The sequence below is a fragment of the Talpa occidentalis genome, unplaced genomic scaffold (genome assembly GCF_014898055.3).
Source record: "Talpa occidentalis isolate TD23 unplaced genomic scaffold, MPIMG_talOcc4v2.1 talOcc4.95, whole genome shotgun sequence".
In the NCBI taxonomy this organism is placed as follows: domain Eukaryota; kingdom Metazoa; phylum Chordata; class Mammalia; order Eulipotyphla; family Talpidae; genus Talpa; species Talpa occidentalis.
Genome location: NW_023605361.1, coordinates 24,568 through 40,497, shown reverse-complemented (window position 1 = coordinate 40,497; position 15,930 = coordinate 24,568).

Sequence of the window (15,930 nt, the reverse complement as noted above, 5' to 3'; positions counted from 1 at the left end):
TCCATTATTTTTCAAGCAAAATTAAGTTCCCTTTTTCTCTATCTCTTTAAAACTTTGTCAAGTGTACCTTAAGTGTACCTTGAACAAAGCAAAACAGCGTATTATCATTTTTAACCAAATATCAAGAACTTTCCAATAAAAACTACAATTATGTAACTTCAGATATTTTAGGTTTGATCTCAGTTTCAACACTGATGGCATCAAAAACAATCCATGAAAGTGTTGGCACAAACATTTAAGATTCTCTCTCTTTCTTTCCATTCTCTTCTAAGCCAATACTTTCGATTTTTTTCTTGTAGCATTCACAGTAAAGATATATTTTCCCTTGCTTTATTCAGTTTAATATGATGTTTTAGTAAATCAGGATAATACCAGTGAAACGCTAGATAGTTAGATGTTATCTACAGTCTAATCTGTAATCTAGAAGAACCCTCACAAATTGGGGACTACTTATCTACTAGAGTTTTTGTCACAAACTCATTGATCGAGAGCAGCTTTTTCTGTACTTCTTTAAGCTGAGTTTCAAGCAGAGAAAATATCTACCCTGGAAAAACTTCAAGGATTTTTTTTCTACTCAATTGTTAAAAGCAGAGATGGTCCAATTTGCATCTCAGGTCTAGTGATTCACTGTCTGTGGACATGAAATCTTTTGGAAAGTTCCCTGGGCAACTGTGATGTACATCTCTTATTAAGATCTAAATGTTACTTCAGAGATAAAGACAATTAGGATGATAATGACAACCCAACACCAATAAACAGGAGGGAATTTTTATTTTCAAGGCACTATACTGGGAACAGCATATGGAACATTTCAATGGACCCACACACAACCAACATAAGAGGATAATCTTGACCAGAGCAGTAATAACCAACTCTATAAAGAGCAATCAACATACATGGCGTGTATTCTGTGCTAGGCTCTGTTTACCACGTTACAAATATTAACAGCAGAGAGATCAAGAGAGAGACACACACACTAATGTGAACTCCATTTTCTAAAATGGATACACGGAGATGTTAAATCACTTTCCCAAAGGTCAATCATGGTAAGCGGCAAAGTGGAATTATTTAAAATTCACATGGTCTGAGCCTCCCTGGTAGCGCAAGTGGTTAAGATGCAACCTATGAAGCTATCCGCAGCCACCATAGCACGAGTTCAATTCCCGGCCAGGGAGCTACCCACATGGCACAGCAGACCTCTCCTGACTCACCCACTGCTCCCCTCGGCAGTGTATTTCAGTCATTCTGCCTGTTCTGTTCCCCACTCTCTCTCTGCTGAATCCTCTTACCTCCCCACACCTCTGGCCTGTACCCCAGTTTTTGTATACATAAATCTTTTTTAAAAAAATGAAATAAAATTCACATGGTCTAACTCTAATCTAGCATGAACTCTCTTAGCTATTAAATATCTTCAGAACATGTTATTTGAATTTCCTTGCTTAACATTGAAAATACAACATTGCATGTTATGTTTATGCTTCTTAAATGTACCTTTACCACTTGTGAGCCTCAGTATAGGTTGAGTTAAATTATTACCATAAAAAATCTTATTAAGAAAAGACCCAGTCTAGAAAATTAGTTAACTCTTTTCAATTTAGTTTTAAATGAATTATGCCCCTTTATATATAATAATAAAAAGACCATGTTTGAGTATAGAGAATTAGGTTCAGTGAATACATAATTCAATACTTGTGTATTGAAACTCAAACTAAACTAAATTATGAATCAAAAAGCAGAACCAACTATATTCATTTGTATTAAAATGAATCAATCCATCTTTTTTATACAACTGCAAAATGAGTCCATGTAAAAAAGGAGTCAATGTACAAATTTAAAGTTGAACAAAACCTTGCTTAAGATTATGTAGTGAGAACTCAACTATCAAAGTACTTTTAAAAGAATGTTTTATATTTAAATTTCTAAGAAAAAAGAAAATATCCCCACCCCACAAAACTAGCAGCAATAAAATAACCACCATGGACGATTTGGGTTTCCTTATTTGTAAATGAAATGGTTCAATCTGATGGTTTCCAACTCTCCAGGATCTTGAGCCACAAATGAGTAATAATGTTCTTTCACCTGCCAATTTATCAAACCTGGTTCTCTTAATAGGATAACAACAATATAAAGAATATTTCTCTCTAAAGGATAACCATGTATTATAGTAATATTACTTGTAATAATGACAAAATATACGAGAAAACACACTGTAAATTTTAGAACACAAAAAAAATGAAAGGAAATTGTAAAAGTAGTAGAAAGACATGAATTAGATATAAAAGCTTGTGCTTATTTTGTTCCCATATTTGACCACTGTTCTTTTAATTTTCTCAAAGCAAACCTAAAATAACAGCCTACTGTGAAAACAGTTCAATGTCTGCCTCCATTTGATGTTGTTCCAAATTCTTGTTTAGGCTTTACCAAGACATAGTTTCATATCGGTCTATTATTTATTAAGCATTAAAAAACACTGCCTGCTTTTGCAAGTGAGCTTTGTGTAAAATAATCTCCTAGAATCCTATAGAACTGAACAAACTATAGGAAAAATAAAAAGAAACCCTCCGATGCACTTCAAATCCTTTCCAATTTCAATTATTTGAACTCATTTACCTGCTCAGAGATAAACAGACTTGGTGAAACTGAGAAAGCTAACATAGCATGAAATTTTCTATATTCTTCTATCTCTGTGGTAGGAGTTCTACTAATTGCTTGTTTTAGAGAACTAAAAATAAACTACCAAATATGCTAAGAGAAGCTGGCAGTGCTCACAGTCACTAATAAGAAGTAGAGAATGTCTGTATGTTTAAAATCTAGCAGTGCATTTAGTTTGGAAATTTCCTCTTGAAATTTAATAAACTTTACCCCTATGTAAACAGAAATGAACAACACATTAGTCACAATTACCAGATAATATTCTAAAAATACAGGATAATTTTTATTCTACCCATGATGCTATACTCCAACCCCATGGAATGACTTTCCACTCCTTGTCTCTGATTCACAGATCACAGGCCTAGGCTTATACAAATGCTATCCTGGCTGTTAAAGAACTATTCAAAATGCCATCTTATAAAATGGTATTAACTATTTCTTAGATAACTGATGGAGCATTGCATCATATCTAATTATAATGCTCTTAGCTAAATGTCAATGATAACATGAAGTTTTCAGGTTTAAAAATGTTAATTAGGTAACTTTATAAAATTATTTTGACATACACTTGGGGAGTTATAGCAAAACAGCAATCAGGAAGTCTTATGAACTAGTGCTGCTGCTTTTGGAAACTACCAGAAGACACCTAATGATAGTTAAGGAAGTACGTATTACCTCTGTACCCACCTCACTTTTATCTGTAATCTCTACCTGCTGAGGGAGAGCAGACAGAGCGGGAGAAAAGGAACTCAACTGCCAAGGTGTCTATGAGGTAGCACACAAATATCTCCATATTTTATATTTTTCACCTAGACCTCAGACTTCAAACTTTCTGAGCTAACCAAAACAACAATTTCTCAAAAAGACAGCAAGAAATCATTTCTTGTGATCAACTGGAGTCCCACCCCAAGGTTAGAGATGATCACTGTCCTATCCTGTGGCTCAATAATTGTGTGACTTGATTATTGAGAGAAACTGAGGGTCTCTGGGAGGTGACCTTCCTATATGTGCATCTCAGCTTTCAGATGATGACAAATTAAAACTCTGTTACCCTAGAACACTTGGGAATCTAATTATTCAAAAACAGAGTTTTCCACTAATAAACAAGTGGGGGAGTATTTAGGAATATAAAATATAAAATTTATCTGGGCTATGAATCACTCAAATACATGCCCTTCTATTCTGTGGTCATAGACTCTTATCCCATGGCACCATAAGCCAAGATGGAGCTCTGAGTTGTCTACATGTGAACAAACATACGTACACACACGCACACAGCAAGCCTTCCGCAGCTATTACCTATCAATTCAGACGATGAATGAGATGGAGTCTCTATTTTTCAGAGTACACAGAGGTGGCTACTCCACCACCTTAGAGGACATGGTTTTTCAAGGCTGACTTTGAGATCAGCACCATCATAAAGGTCTGAAAGCTCTAGAAGACTGCTTAAATGATTAGCCTCAGGTTCACTGTGTATATGAATGAGTGGTGTGTACACACCACACACAGAATGATGTGTGCACACCACACACAGAAAGAAAGATAATCAATAGGTACAAGAAGAGACTACTAGAAAGCAGGAACAAAAGTACACTCTAGTAATATTAAAATGTGATTTTACCATGGCATATGAGTTCAATTTTTAAATGAATGTATTAAAATATTTTTACTGCAATGACTAAAAAGTTTGGAGATGGCTAAAGTGATGTAAGCTAAAGTGATTTCAACATATATACATATGTTTAAGCAGGTAAATATAATTTTTAGCTGTTTTAAGGCATGGGAAATTAATTTATAATAGCAATTTTATATTTTTATCTTTTTTCAGTTCTAGCTTACATCACAATAAACTTCACAAAAAGTTGCTTTTACCATGCCATCAATAAATATTTTGTGAAAATGGGCACTAATTTGGTAGCATGACTTACAAAATTCCTTTCTGACTCAACAAAATCTCAATTATAATGCAAAAGATTTAGTGATAAAATATTCCAAAATAATTACAAAACAGTGAAACAAATTAAAGTTGACTTGTTTCATTCGGTTTGTTTTTACTATGCTCTCATGGAAGAAAATTTGTTTTATAATCATTAATATTTTCAAGTAATCAAAACCAAATCGGGGAAAATTAAGCATCTAGCATAAGGTGATTTTAGGTCATTGGGGCAATTTCAATGCTGCTAATTATATCTCCAAGTAAGCAGCACTTGTTTTAGTTTCCTGCACAAATTTTATGGGATATATAACCAGAAAGAAATATTTTTAAAGGCAGAAAAAAAAAACAAAAACAAGTAACAGGGAAGTTGAAAGAGGGAAACCATATTTTAACTCAGAACTGAGAGTTCCCAGTGCCTCTTTTCTTTCCTCTTTCCCTCTTCAAGATGTACAGGAAAAACCACTAACCGAGAATATTCAACACAATATTTGAATTGAGTAACACATGAAATATTTTCTGACACTCTAGAGAAGTATGAAAATAAGCAAAAAAGATGAGGTACACACGGAAGAAAAAAGCCTGATAAAGAGCTAAATTTCCACATGACATATACAGAGATCCCAAAGAGAAATAAAAAGGGGGCAAACATATTAATAGACACTGATTTCAACATGCCAATATAAAACGTAAATAGTCACATCTCCCTTAGATTATGCAACATTTTTTCTCATTCATGTCAGTCTGTAAATGTTTTACAATAAACTGTCTCTATATTTTTATGAATACTGAAACAGCATTTCCTTTCTAAGAAACTAAATTTAGAGAACGTAGGAGGTATAGAGAGACAGTCATTATAGCATTTATAATTTAAGAAAAAGAGAATTTATAGTATCTTAAAGCAAATAAATACTAAACATCTAAACCATTAAGTACTACACTTACATCACTGATAATTAAAATATAATTATTTTCAGTTGATACACATACCCAACTTAGTATTTGAGATGAAAATGGTTAATCAAAAATTCTGCAACTAAAACTTTTAATTATATCTTATGCATTAATATGGTTCAATAAATAATCAGTTTTCAAAATGTAGCCAAGCAAATAAATTATATCTGTTCCTAGTTGATTTATTCATAGTGATTTTGTCACTTCCTATTCTGGAAATCTAGTTCTTTAGACATAATATCATATATCATTGCCTTATATTGACACCTACTGGAAAGTACTGGAATTGTATATTTTTCATTTTATTCTCTGGGCAGTTACTAATTCTACATCTAAGAAAAGAAATGTGGAAGATAACTACAAATAATACAATTTTTAATTTTCTAAAATAAAAACTAACATTTATTCTAACCATTTCAGTTTTAAAAGTTTCTTTAGGAAATTATAAATCTCACAAATCTGTCCAAACAATATTCTTATGAATATTAACATACCCAATGGCTTTAGTACCTGAACTAAGTAAAGCTTCCTTAGCATATAATTATGAAACTAATTAAGCAACTTTCTCCAGTATTTGAAATTCTACTGCTTCATATGTCTACTTAGTACCGAGATCACATGACTTGAGAAAAACACCTGCCTTTGTGAAAGTATACATTCAGATGGATCAGAAAAATGACCCAGATTAAATTTTAAAAAAAGCTTTGTAAATTCATACTTGTATTTACAAAGAAAAAAAATGCATGAGTGAATGACTTTTACTTACCTATTATCAGAATTGCCTACTCATGAAATACATAAATATTTTACCAGAGTAAATTTATTCCCTGAAGTAGGCCAAAATTCAACACACTGAAAATAATTTACCAATTTTTATCTCTGACTTAATTATAAAGTTGAATTAACTTTCAATTTTTATGCAAATAAAAAGTATTTCTTTTTATGCAAATAAAAAGTATTTTTGTGCAAAAGTATTTTTATGCAAATAAAAAGTATTTCGTCAAGGAATGCCCCATTATCTTAATTTTCACCTAAAACTTTTCAAAAAACAATTTCCAGACATAAATATATTGAATTGATGAAACTGTAAGAAATAAAAATAGAATGAGAAAGTTAACAGAATACTGCTTCTCCTCCCCCCATAATCTGTTGCCATCCAATATACAGAGTGTAGGTGCTTGAACATGTCATATTTTATATCATCAGGAAAATAATATTGCCCTGAACACAGTGATTCCAGTTACAAAGGAGTCTGGACAGCTAACAGGACAAGATATACCCTTGGCAATCATAGGAAAAATATGATAAAAAGAAGAATACGATGCTGGGAGCTGTAGAAATTGCTTCAACATTCTTTCCTTTTGTATCCAATCACTACAATTTTTGACAGAAGTAATGAAATAGTGTGAACATAGTTTAAATAAAACAAAGCCATAATCAAAATATGTAATAGCTAACTTTCTGAAAGAAAATGCAAGAACTCATTCAATTGTTTGTTTAGAATGACGTAGTATTTGAAATTTACAACTGTCAAACAAGTTGTCTCCTGCAAGTGCGCTTAATCCACCTGCCCAAAGAAAATTAAGTTTTTCAGGTTCGATTATAATATATGGGCATTCAAGACTATAAGGGGACATTTTATGATGAGATTAAATCTAGCAGTTTCTAAAATGTGTTTTCATTTTTTAAATTATCTATAAAGGGGCAGTTTCTAAGAAACCTGAAAAACATTTCAAATTCTTTTAAATTTACTGAAATATACACAGATTAATGTCCATTCAATAATAACACCATGGGAAATATTACTGAGGTAACAGGTCTTAATGAATGTAGTTTTGCCATATTTTCTCCAGTTCACCAGCCCTTCTCAGAAGACAAGATTTTGTCAAATGCCAAACAAAAATATGCACTAACACAGTACTTGTTTCAGATTCTTAAACAAAACTGAATTAAGCAATTCCCGGTAGCAGCTTTTAAAATCAGTTACTTAGAAAAGGCAGCTTTCCTTGATAAGAATGCTGAAAATTTAGTTTTCAGAACCTGAGAAACAGTAGAATGGTCAGACACCCAAGATTCTTATTTTCAATCACTCAGTTACCTTACAGAGCTTCTGATATCGAGGAGAAGAAACTGCCATCCTTTGTAAACGATGCAACAAAACCACAACTTTCTGCAGAGATGTTCTCACCACAGCCATCATTTTAAGTTTACCACACTTCTGGAGACACCTCAGAATTTGCATTATAAATGAAGAGCAATGATCATTTCCTCCCGGTCACTGGACAATGATTTGCCAGTTCTCTGAGCATGCTCCTTTCCAGGAACGCATTTGAAAGACACAGGGGCTTAGGTGCTAGGGAAAAGGAAGCTGATATTGCTTCAACTTCTTCTCAATTGGAAAAAAAAAAAAAAAAACCACATACAAACGCCACACAGAAAGCCCCCGAGCAGAAGCTCACAGCCTGTACTTGCTCAGCCCGGCATGGTCAGAAAATAAAGCAAGTTGTTGAGCAGCTGAATGCTGCCTGCTGCTGGAGAGAGCGCTCAGTAGCCAAAAAACGGTATTAAGTGAAACATTAAAGCTGCAGATACAAAGCAGACAGCCCCTGGGAACAGGGATTCAACACATCACGGAGGTAGCTGGTTTATATTAAGAGATCGAGTGACATTCACTCTCTTGCTCTAAAGAGGGAGGTGTTCACTAGCGGACGAAAATGCAGCTCTGCCTGGGCTCTGTGGGCTGAGTGAAGGGGACCTGTGATAAATCCCCAGCAGAGCATAGGGTCCCTGACTCTGATGATATCAGCCCATACATTAACTGCTAATAAATCACCTCCAGACAGCTCTCAGAACAAGATCTTCTAAAACAAAACGGCACAACACAAAACAAAACACCTGCAGGGTGTGCGTGGCTTCATCTAAGATACCCTAAGAGCAGAGTCTTTCCAGGGCTCCCAGATGCCTGCCTGGGAGAAAAGTCATTAGAAATTGAATTTCTAATGTGAGGTTGGGACTCCACTAATTAAACAGCAAAGTTAATAAAAATAAAAAAGGTCTGTAATTGACTGCAGAACATTCCAAATTACCACATTTCCCCTTAGACAGCATCTTCATGATCTCATTTTATTTGCCATAATGCTGTTTTAATTTTATGAGTAAGAAACATAAGACATAATTGTATGATATAAAAAGCTACAGAATTTTGAATTTCTATGTATGGGCACATACTCTAGACGCAATTTCCAAAGCAGCTTGAATATCATTAGAAACATCAATTGGGGAGTCAGAGTACTATTAAGAAATGAGCACAATAATCCAAAATGATTCAATGACTGGGTCAAAGGGCACAGCCAGAAATAGAACCCAGACGTCCTCAAGATCAGTATCTGTACAAACCAATAGGCAGGGGACACTGCATTTTCACCTTTCTCTGCAATTGCCTGGATCCTTTGGTTTTTTAAATGAGGTATTTTAGAGTATTTGTTTCTTCTTTTACTTCATCTGCCTCCTCAGTCCTTCATTTTAGCAAGATTTAAAGACCTAGATTCTGTCTCACTGAGTTGTGTTTATCTCAGTGTTTTTGTGAGCTCTGCTTAGTGTTTTTTTCCCCCTGCAGTTCTCTACTAAGAACCTACACTGCCTCCCTCTGGATAAGCTAACAACATCCAAATACCTGTATCATGGCAAATAGGAAGAGATAGTAACTGAATGATATAAACAAGAACATTAAGTTAGAAGGAAAATATGTAGACATGGACAGTAAATAGGTGGTTGTTTAGGGGTGTGGGATTGGAGAGCTGGCAATGGGGAGTTGGTATCTTAAGGGTACAGGTTTCTTTCAGAGGTAATGAAATATTCTAATTTGATTATGGTCATGGTTGCACAACTATATACTAGAGATATGTACTAAACATATTAAAACATTTGAATTGTACACTTTAAATGTATGAATCACATGATATGTGAATTATATGTGAATAAAGCTGCTTTTTGTGTGTGCGTGTGTGTTATAGTTCCTGTCTCTGAACCAGCAGGTAGAGCTTCCATGATTCAGGTATTTGCCCCCAAACACAAGGTGGGTATGGAGCTAGGTATAGGGGGAGGATATGAAACAAGCTAAACAATCACAGCCTGCACTTATGCACCAAAAGAACCAAAGTCAGGCTGAAAGAGAACACAGGAGTTGAGAATATACTACTTCCCCTAAAGCTTATTGTTAGAAAGCAAAACAGCCATCTACAAACCATCCTACAAAAGCAGCAGGACAGCAGGATTTTATCCAGGAGAGAATCAGAGCATCTCGGTTAATTAGTGCTGAAATGTCAAGCTTATATTTTAAAATATCCTTTAAATGATACTATTCTAAAATAAAGGATTTAACAGAAGAAGCAATTTGGAAGTCAGCAATAGTTTTTCATTCAAATGTTGGGAGAAAGTTTCTTTGCCCAGGACCTCCCCAGTGATGCAGCAGGTTGAGCACAACGCTGTGAAGCTGTCCACGGCCTCTGCAGTGCCAGTTTGATTCCCAGCTGGCCAGGGAGATTCCCACATGGAGAAGTGGCAGACCTCTCCTGTCTCGCCTGCTGCTCCCCTCAGCAGTGTACTTCAGTCCTTCTGCCTGTTCTGCTCCCTGCTCTGTCTCTGGTGACTTCTCTTACCTTCCCGCGCCTCTGGCCTGTACCCCAGTGCTTGTATAAATAAATAAATCTTTAAAAAAAGAAAGTTTCTTTGCCCAATTCTCTCACCTGCATGTATAGCTCCATAGTAATAATGGCATATGAGGTATCTCTCTCCAGGATGCTGATATTCAAATGTCTCATTTCAACATAATCAGAATGGAAGGCACCATCACACCAAACTGCCTCCTAACCTGCATCTCTGCCCTGACACTTCTTTCCTATATTCACAACCTCAGGCTCCATCCAATACCACCCGGCAATCTTGGTGTCTACCTCTCCTCCCTCCCTTAGTGTATGCCATACTTGCAGGTCATTATGTCTGTTCCCCTGCCACTGCCTTACTACTGGTCATTTTCACCTCTGCCCGGAAGGTTACAGGAGTATCCTGACTGAATGCTCTACTGTCAGTCTAGACCCATTCATATCCTGGACTCATATTGCCATCATCTAGGTTCTTATCAAATGCAAATTGCATTGCATCATTTCTCCCCATTGCCATCCATTTAAAATATAAAACACATCCCAGGTCATGCAAGCCCCTCAGTAATATGAACTGCATAGCTCTCCAGCAGTTTCTCTCCCCAAAGGATTGGGTTATCTCTTATCATTCCTTTTCTACTGAGGAGTAAGACATAAATACATGAATCTAAATGATCATTCACTCTCTGTAGAAAGGACACGTATCATAGTATATTCCGGGGAGTTGATCCTCACCTTCCATGTGCTTCCAAATTATCCTTTACCAAAATTTACCCCAAATTCACCTTAAACTTAATACAGAATTAGGGTCATCTTCAGAAGGTCTCCGATGGCCCCAAATACACTTGTCAGAAGACATGAAATAAGGACACCGATGAAGGCCTTGTACACAGCCTGACACACTCCCTCGCACCCAGGGCACACGTGTGCAAGGCCCTTACTCCATTTTTCATTGTGCATGAATAAACTGTCCATTACCAAGTCACCAAAAAGTATATTTCTGCATATTCATTTTCTTCCACAAATATTTTCAAACAAGTTAATTCAAACATAAGGAGAGTTGTTCATACAAAAAGCCCATAGGAAAATTAAAGTTCTGTTGCCTCAGAAATACTCAGCAAAAGGTATTGGGTTTCCACTAATCAAAAACCAACAGGGTATTGGAAATAAAACCATGGAATTCTTTTTTTTTTTTTTTTTTTTTTTTTTTTTTTTTTTGTTGTGGAGTTGTTTTTTTGTTTGTTTGTTTGTTTTTTTTTTTTTTAATAAATTTTATTGTTATATTCCCCATACAATTGCAGCCCCCCCATTCTGACCCAATCCCTCCCTCCCACCCCCGCCCCCCTAAAAGTGTCTCTGGTTCATAGTTTTTTGTTGATTTTGATTTTCACTTTCTTATAGTTATTCATTTTCCTGGTCCCTTATTTAAGTTTTCTAGATTCCTGCTATGAGTGAGACCATCCGGTATTTTTCTTTTTCTTTTTGGCTTATTTCGCTGAGCATGATCCCTTCCAGCGCCATCCATGTTGCTGCAAATTGCATGTGTTTATCTTTTTTGAATGCTGAGTAATATTCCATGGTATATATGTACCACATCTTCTTGATCCAGTCATCTATTTTTGGGCATTTGGGTTGTTTCCAAAGCTTAGCTATTGTAAACAGTGCTGCTATAAACATAGGGGTGCAGGTGTTCTTTGGAATTGATGTTTCTGTGTCCTTTGGGTAAATACCTAGGAGTGGAATTGCTGGATCATATGGAAGCTCTATGTTTAGTAGGTCCAGAAATCTCCATACAGCTTTCCACAGTGGTTGGACCAGTTTGCACTCCACCAACAGTGCAGAAGAGTTCCTTTTTCTCCACACCCTCGCCAACATTTGTTGTTGCTAGTTTTTTAATATGTGCCATTCTCACTGGTGTAAGATGGTATCTCATGGTAGTTTTGATTTGCATTTCCCTGATGACAAGTGATGTTGAACATTTTTTCATATGCCTGTTGGCCATTTGCATTTCCTCTTCAGAGAAGTTTCTTTTAAGCTCTTCTGTCCATTTTTTGACTGGATTATTTTCTTTGTTGTTGTTGAGTCTCATCAGCTCTTTGCAGATTTTTGTGATCAGTCCTTTATCATTAGTGTTGGGTGCAAAAATGTTTCTCCCAGTTGGTGGGGTTTCTCTTTGTTTTTGTTATTGTCTCTTTTGCTGTGCAAAAGCTCTTTAATTTGATGTAGTCCCAGCTGTTTATCTTTGCCTTCACTATCACTGCTTTGGGTGATGTGTCTGTAAAGATGTCTTTGATGTGCAAATCACGTAGTGTTTCGCCTATATTTCCTTCTATATATTTTATGGTTTCAGGTCTTATGTCTAGTTCTTTAATCCATTTTGAGTTGATTTTTGTGTATGGTGTGAGGTAGTGGTCAAGCTTCATTCTTTTGCATGTAGCGACCCAGTTTTCCCAGCACCATTTATTGAACAAACTTTCTTTGCTCCAATGCATATTCTTTGCTCCTTTGTCAAAGATTAGTTGACCATAAATCTGTGGGTTTATTTCTGGATTTTCTATTCGATTCCATTGGTCTGTATGTCTGTTCTTGTTCCAATACCATGCAGTTTTGATGATTATGGCTTTGTAGTATAGTTTGAAGTCTGGGAGTCTGATGCCTCCATTCCCTTCTTTTTTTTTCAGGAGAGCTTTGGCTATTCGGGGTTTTTGGTGATTCCATATGAATTTCATCAATAATTGTTCTATTTCTTTGAAGAATGACATTGAAATTTTGATTGGAATAGCATTGAATCTGTATATTGCTTTTGGTAGGATGGCCATTTTAATAATGTTTATTCTTCCAATCCATGAGCAGGGGATGTCTCTCCATTTCTTTGTGTCTTCTTCTATTCTTTTAACAGTGTTTTATAGTTTTCTTTGTATAGGTCCTTTACCTCTTTTGTTAGATTTATTCCCAAATATTTGATTTTTTTTGTTTCAATAACAAAAGGGATGGTCTTTTTGATTTCTTCTTCTTCAGATTTATTGTTTGTGTATAGGAAGGCTACTGACTTTTGCGTGTTGATTTTGTATCCTGCCACTTTACTGAACTGATTGATGAGTTGAATTAGCTTTTCTGTGGAGTTTTTGGGGTTCTCTATGTATAATATCATATCATCTGCAAATAGTGATAGTTTGACTTCTTCTTTTCCTATTTGGATTCCTTGGATGTCTTTCTCTTGTCTTATTGCCCTGGCTAGGACTTCCAGTATTATATTGAAAAGCAATGGTGAGAGTGGACATCCTTGTCTTGTTCCAGATCTTAATGGAATTGCTTTCAGCTTTTCACCATTGAGAATGATACTGGCTGTTGGCTTGTCATAGATGGCCTTTATGATGTTGAGGTATGTTCCTTGTATCCCCAGAATTTCAAGGGCTTTTATCATGAATGGGTGTTGCACTTTGTCGAAAGCTTTCTCAGCATCTATTGATATTATCATATGGTTTTTATATTTCTTTTTGTTGATGTGTTGGATAATGTTGATTGATTTTCGGATGTTAAACCATCCTTGTGCCCCTGGAATGAATCCAACTTGGTCGTGGTGAATTATCTTATGGATACATTGTTGGATTCTGATAGCTAAAATTTTATTGAGGATTTTTGCATCAGTGTTCATTAGGGAGATTGGCCTGTAGTTTTCCTTTTTTGTGTTGTCCTTGTTCGGTTTTGGTATTAGTGTAATGTTGGCTTCATAAAACGTAAAACCATGGAATTCTTTTAAGCAGATGGAGTGAATGTTTTCAAAGGGAGTAAAGAATCATACAAATCATCAAGTGATGCATTCTAAACATAAGCAAATTCATGTGTTTATCTTTAGATACAGATTTTAAAGATCTCTTTTTCTTTAAAGATTTATTTATTTAAACAAGAATAGACCAGAGGTGTGGGAGGGTGAGAGAATTCACCAGAGACGGAGCAGTGGGAGAGGCAGGAAAGGTCTGCCGCACCATGTGGGTTTCTCCCTGGCTGGGCGGGAATCGAACCCGCACTGCAGAAGCTGCAGGTAGCTTCACAGCACAGCACTCAACTTGCTGCACCACCAGGGAGGCCCCAGATTTTAATGATTTCTCAATAAATGAGCCACAACTGACAATTTTAACATTAAATTGTTTTTAAGAAGCACTTGCTATCCATGCTATCATGTGGCAATTTAGTCTGCAAACTTTCTCCATACTGGCGGAAGAAAGATAAGTAATCTCCTGCTTAGTTTTTTTTTTTTTAAAGATTTATTTATTTATGTATACAAGAACCGGGGTAGAGGCCAGAGGTGTGGGGGTGAGAGGATTCACTAGGGACAGCGTGGGAACAGAACAGGCAGATTGACTGAAACACACTGCTGAGGGGAGCAGCGGGCAAGCCAGGAGAGGTCTGCTGTGCCATGTGGGTATCTCCCTGGGTGGGGATTGAACTTGTGCTGCAGTGGCTGCGGATAGCTTCATAGGCAGCGTCTCAACACTCCGCGCCACCAGGGAGGCCCCTCCTGCTTAGTTATCTTTATCTAGAAATATTTTAAACATCTTCACAATTATTTCTTCCACTGTTTTAATATTCACTGACTATTGGGAAGCATTTTGTTATGGTAAGGAGACATCCCAAGATAAAATGTATTGCAAGACATGATTAAACTCTAAGACAGGCCTGTGCTGTGCTGTCAGACATCCTCGAGGTTCATTTCAAGTCTCCTTTGCTCACTGTCCACAAACTGTCACCTACTGAGATGCGCAGCCCAGATATCTGTGAAATCTATCACCATTACATAAATTAATTATCCATGAGCATTGACATCAACTTATCATTGGGTAAGTTTCAAAAAATAATATATCCTAGCTTTTATCCCCATTATAAGACTAAAATTGAGCTGATAGCTAAATATTTTATCAATTAACTTTTCTGGTGGACTCATGAGATTCAAGAGGATGAGACAAAGGACAGGTTTAACTTCAATACTTGTCTGATCACTCCCATTAGCAAGTCATAACTGCATAAGGCAAAGAATAATAAAAGGTAATACAAGTAAACAGATTTTTTGTTAAATAAATCTTAAGAAATTAAGCAGAAGACACTCAATAGCCTTCATGCTTGGGAACAAGTTATAACTCTTAAATTTTTTTAAAATAACTTTTTAGTGAAAACAATTTTGAATTTAGAGGTATATATGTAAAAATAAGAATAGTTTCAGAAAATTTCTCTATCCTTTATCTAGACCCACATAATTACAAAATTCTCCTTTGGATATTTCAAAGGGAAAAAATTCCAAAGATCAAAAAGGTGATCAGGCGGAACATCATAATGAAATGAAGCTCGGAGGGGTGGAGTTGGGGGGCGGGCAATAGGATTTGAAATTACTTAGAATGTGCCCACAGAGCACTGTGTAGGCAACAATATGGAATAGAGATGCTTAGAGAACCTTATGAGTGACTGAGAGAGGAGAAGACATGCATCAAATGTCAGTGGACCACATGCTCATGAGTGCATCAGAACCATCCAAATGTGTGAGAATGACATGGGCAAAGGAAGTACTCAAAATGGAAACTATGGCAGACAAGGAGATTTCGCCAATGAAAAAGGTGGTCAACCAAATTCTAAGTCAGTAGGCCCATGGCTAGCAAGAATAGATTACTTACAAGCACACACACACACACTCTCTCTCTCTCTCTCTCTCTCTCTCTCTCTCTCTCTCTCTCTCTCTCTCTC